This window comes from Triticum urartu, chromosome 6A (genome assembly GCF_056163025.1).
Source record: "Triticum urartu cultivar PI428250 chromosome 6A, HENAU_Tu73, whole genome shotgun sequence".
Classification (NCBI taxonomy): Eukaryota; Viridiplantae; Streptophyta; class Magnoliopsida; order Poales; family Poaceae; genus Triticum; species Triticum urartu.
The window spans coordinates 23,008,033-23,013,829 of NC_141878.1; the positions used below are offsets into that span (position 1 = coordinate 23,008,033).

A 5,797-nucleotide genomic window follows, 5' to 3' on the forward strand; every position below is an offset into this window, starting at 1 on the left:
TCCTGTCTTCCTGATGAAAGAGACACTCACAATGAATTTAAACCCTGCCCATCTCCAGCAACGTGCAGCCATTTTAGGATCGATGGTCTGTACTTTGGTCAGTTATTCTTCTCGGCTCCATCACTAAACATTCATCTTTTCTTGCCTTTACTTCATTGATGTCATGTGTCTCCATATGCAGGGAGCCCATATAATTCTTCAGCAAGAACACAAACTGATGAGTGATGACAGAGAAGGCGAGGCTGGACACTCACAAGATCAAAGGGCTGTAATTTTATGACGTGTTAAATTAACGATTGGATGTTTCTAATTTTTGTGAGATTTTCTAGCTTATTTTCTTTTTTCTGGTTAGCTAATAGATAGATACTAAAAAAAAGATGGTGTCGCTTGAAGAAACGTACTAACCGATCGTGGCTACGCGGAGGTGCTCCTTCATGGATCGTTTGCTGGGCTATCCGTTTTGGGCCGTACGGGCTATATATATATATATTGTATATATACAAGAAAGGAAAGCATAATCGCAATTAAGAAAAAGAATTAGTCCCGACGGGGCTTGAACCCGTGACTTCTGGTACATCGGACCAGCGCTCTAACCAGCGGAGCTACAGGACTTAATTGCTTTGTAGATAGTCCTTTTTTATTAAAATAATAGACAGCTTTTTTGATACTTCAATAATTGAGAATACCGAAGAACGGCGAAATCAAGACGCGTGAGAGTTAGGCTTCATTTATCTTAATATCCACTCTCACGGCCATCAGTTTATCGAAAAACAAGAACCTAGGCAAGCTTTGAGCTCTCACAACTATTAGAGACATCCGGCCGTCCATCTCGATTCCTTGATCCACTTTCGGCCGTTGGATCGCGCGCTTGGAAGGCCTAGGCCGTCGGACCGAACATGAGCACTATTGCAATGAATAGTTTCACTCCCGGTGTGCCACCGCGTGCAATTACAGTGCACCGCCAAGGGAATTTTTGTCATTTCACGCATAGGCGTATAAAAGGGCAACAACTTCCCTTGTGAAGACCTAAGACGCCTCCTCCAGCACTAGTGTGGCCCTCTCTCCATCCCGCCTCGCCCCTCTGTCTCTTTATCCCTCCAATCACAGGAGCAGCCCACGCCTCCCTGCCCCGCCGCCGTCATCTCCTTCGCCCAGTCGGCCCCGCCGCACCGCACGAGGTGGAATGCGACCCATTCCCCCGACGCCCCCTCGGCCCAGGCTAACCATAGCGCTACGGCCGCCATGCCCCCGCCGTCTGCTCGGCAGGAGGAAGAGCGAGGCCGCAAACGGATCTGGAGATTGAATCGGGCTCCAATGGCTCCTGCGCGGCGTGATGCCTGTTAAGGTGATCTTGTTGTACATCCGTTCTTCCACTGTCCTAGGTTCTCCATGCTTAGATTGATTTTTATTTGCCTTTAATTTTTTACGCCGGGTGGTTGCTATCTCTCGGATCTCTACTCGTTCTCTTGGTGCCGGTGGCGTTCCTCCGACTGCTATGTAGATGGACCTGGAGGTTGAACCTCTTTTCTCTCTGTTCGTTTGGATTCTCCTCATGATTATGTGTAGAGCTTGTTCGTGTGCCGCTTGATGAGTTTCTTCTCCTCTAATCTTGTGTGCTGGATTAGTGATTTTTATTTTCTTCTTGTGGAGAAGATTCTCAGGTTTAGCTAGGTTCCAAAGAAGAGATTTTTCTTTGTCTTACTTGTTTTGTTTGTACCTTGCTTGACTTGACACACAACAGCCTCGTGTGTGTTGCCGTCGCCATTGTCCCGCCCCAACAGGTGTCTCTGCCGCCGCCGCCGCATCCTCGCGCTGGTCTTCTCGCATTTGTCCTTGCACCGACGCCAGCCATACGTGCCGTGGCCGTGGACGCAAGCGCCGCAGGAATGGATAAGTATGAGATGCACGTACTCTGCGGAAGACTTTATTCGGCAGGTGTTATTCTCCCGGCAATGATAAGCAAGTTATCTCTTTGAGACTTATCCCTTGTACGTGCGGTGCAGCAGCTAGACCTGCACATGGTCACGGCTTGCACGTTCGGCCTGTCCTGATCATCTTGCATGGGTAGTCAAGCCAAATAGCCGTCAATTTAGCTAGCTAGCTAGTAACCCCATGCACGCATGGGATTTCTATCATAGCATGTACGTGAGCTATGTCCATGCATAGCTCTTTGCATGTACACGTACATCCACTTGCTCGTTAAGTGAGGCTCATTAGATGATGCATGTGTAGACATAATTAAATAATGCTCCACCCATCTTGATGACCCTCTGATGAAAAATCCACGTATTGTCCAATGTTATGTATACATGCTTGTACGTATATATTGGTGCCATATCTTACATTCTTAAGAAGTTGATCCCCACTACTACAAATTCTCTTAACATGCACACTGTCCACATCAGCTTCATGGCACGTCAGCGTTCAGTTTCCTATTTTGTGCGTCCACCTCAGCAAAGTTACCACGTCACTGCCTTTTTTTTCTTCAAAACAACGTTTCAGTAGCTTACCTTACGAAAAGAAGAAGAAACGTTGGAGCTCCCCACTACTGCAGCCCCGTCTCCTCAATTCCCTGCTAATTTCGTGCCATGTATTCCTCTTCGTCTTCATCTTATCCACCGACTAATTTCGTGCCTCTCTTAATCGTAGACAACAGATCCTGTATTCCTCTTCGTCTTCATCTTATCCATCGAAAACTGATGGAAGAGTAACAGATAGATCTGATCCTCCTTTTAAGTAACCAATCTCCTCTATTCCTGTAGCCTTCACCACAGCTACCGCCCCTGCCAGAATTTATTCCTGAATAGGACCGCAAGATGATGCAACCATGCCGCCGGCATCGGTGGGCATGAAGTTGAGAAGTTGATAACTGCCGCGAGTTCATGGCGGTGACCCAAGGGCACTGTCGAGGCACGGCTGGACGCTGCATAGGCCATGGGGACGGCGATGGCGACGACCGTTATGGTGGCAGTGACAATCGCTATGGCGGCGGGGGAGGCGGTCGTGGACTGTAGTTAGGCGGAGGTGGAGACTACGGTCGGGCTGGCAACAGTGATGCCCGTGGTTGATACAACTGTAGTGAACAGGGTGCCTCGCCATCTTTTTGGATCAGACCCCTGTACGTGGTACTTTTTACCTCATGCTTTTCCTTCCTGGTTATGCAGCAACTCATACCAACCATATTGGAAGATCCTGTAATGCTTCTTGCCCTGCTCGTAGGGATCAATCTAATGGCAGTTTGAGTGCATGATTGCTGTTCTAAATATTTCTGTTTCAACGTTTCAGAGACCGCTCCATGGGTGGGTTTGCCTGATCTGTCCATCTACTATGAAGGCTAACCATGTTCAACAAATGCTGAGGAAACTGATCCCAATAACCTCGCCTCCTTTGCCCCTTCTGTAGGTAAGCAAACCTCCCGTCCTTAGGTCTCCCTCTGCTGTATGGACATGTGTCTATTGACCTCACGATCTTGGCCTCTTTGTTCCGCTCTACCCCCCCCCCCCCCCCCCCCCCCCCTCTCAATTCTGCAAAAAAATTCTTCAATGATATATGTCGCTGTTGTTCATATATAGATACGTTCAAACTAATATTCTTGGGACGAGTTTCTCTTTATAGTTTATTTGCGTGACAACTGCCATATTGGGCCACATTGGCTTGCCAATTAAAACCCCCAATCCTACTGATGTTTGTTTGTGCAGATGTTTTAATCCATGCTGGCAAGGTCTTTGATGCAAATGTTAGCATGTTGCAGTCGAAAATAAATCTAGGTAATCTTTATGCTCCACTGTCTACTCAATATATCTGATGAAACTTTTATTCATTCATTCATAACAAATTCATTAGTTCATATAACAGTTCATAATTTACTATTTTGGAGAAGAAGGAATTCAAAAAGTTTACCCTATTTATCTTATGGACTCTCAGTTATCTAGCTTGCATGGTAAGAATAATATCCAATGTCTCTTCTCGATAGGTATGATATATTGCTCTTCCTAATCTTTATCATTACGTAGATTGAATGATTTCTGGCACAGTTCGTTATTTGTGGAGTAGTTGTCTTTGTTGAGAAAAGCTTTGTTGTATATTTCTATTATATCAACATGTTCTCTGTGTAGGATCTTCTCTAATTTCTGTTGACAAGGTGTTTGGTGAGAAACAAAGTACACCAGCGATCTTGCTTAAGTACATACTATGGTCACCTGCCTTCGTTTTTCTTATGTATGATGCATACATCCAAGAAGCATATCATTTTAAAAGTTCTTGCCCAAATATACTGACACAGTTCAAGTCGTGTTCTCAGTCATATTCTTCTTACATTCACATACTAAGGATCTCTCTTTTGTATCATCTACCTTATATTCCTTCAGAGTAACATATAGTATAAGTGGAGCTCAAACTACCAGGAACAAAGATTGAAGCATGCCAGCAGACTTGCCAACATGGTGTATTTTTTTATTGTTGTTATGTACAGTGTTAGGGTAGCACATTCTTTTTACGGTTGTTTGTTGCATATATACTTATATCCTAAGATCCGGAGCAATATCTCCGTGCAACATATTATGGGTATTTAAATTGATTTGTACGTATGGAGATTGGTTATCCCATTCAGTTTATTTCAATCTTGCATCATGTTTTGTTTTGGAGCCCTATGTATCTTCATACAGTATATCGAGTTTACTTAATCTAATTTCATTGGTTATATATTCTGTAATTGCAAGATTTGAACAACATTGCAAACATGGTTTGCATGAATTAAAAATCATCCCAGTTCAGTGGTAAAAATTACGACAAAGTCTCATTGAACATTATTGAATTATCTTGATTGAGAAATCAAATAAAAGAATACATAGTGATGTATAAGGTTCGATGAAAAACCGAGGGAGCGGTGGATAATTATGCTTCATTAAAGATTAGGAAAATATTATTTACCTAGCATAAAATCTGAAGTATTTGAATAGTTCAAAGGAATTTAAGAATATATTATTTGAAGAGTTCAAATATTTTTTTAGTGAAGATAAGGATCATTATGACAAAAGATAAAGTGATTCTTCAGTATTGAAGAAAATTATGAGAGTCATAAGTTCAGGAAAACACTCGAATAATTGTGGAATTATTTTATTACCAATATGCTTTTATAAAATTTGGGGTATAATTGAAACAATAAGATATACACTAAACAGAGCACCGCATATTAGCCTTGCTAATAGAAACCATATAACTTATGGAGTTTATAAACCAGATAAATGTTGAACTGCAGGATATCTCAGAAACATGACCTGAATTCCTTGCATCGAAATGTTCAAAAGGCAAAGTGTTTGTCACGGATGAATATTTTTTCAAGAAAGTGTTTTCTTGTCAAAGAAATGAGTGGGAGGATACTAGAACTTGGAAAGGATTATTGAATCTCTAGTGGTAATAAGTAGGATTAACAAACCGGAAGTTTTTCTGTTAGATTGTCTCCAAAATAAACCGTAAGTTATGGATATAGAAACCCTAAAACTTGTAACAGGATTATGCAAATCAGGAAAATCGTTGAATTTTCTGAAATTTCACAATGAGATATTCATCTTAGAAGAAGATGAACTATCACACTGACAAGTGGAAAGCTTTGTTTCAATTGGCCACTCCGCCCCATGAGACGGGAGCAACATCCGGCCATTGTCATATTCGTCTGCAGTTGGAACCAGTGGCCGGAGCAAATAAAACAACAAAATTGTTTATCTACAAACTTTTCTCATAAAGGTATGATAATTTCCCAGATGCACTGTTGGCATAATGGGCGAATTTGCATGTAGCT

General features: G+C 42.5%; 1 non-coding gene across 1 annotated transcript; it reads right to left on the minus strand.

The window, feature by feature from the left end:
- Nucleotides 1-538: 538 nt before the first annotated feature.
- Nucleotides 539-612, minus strand: TRNAI-GAU (transfer RNA isoleucine (anticodon GAU)). Its single transcript has one exon. It is a non-coding gene; the product is annotated as a tRNA-Ile (tRNA).
- Nucleotides 613-5,797: the final 5,185 nt, after the last annotated feature.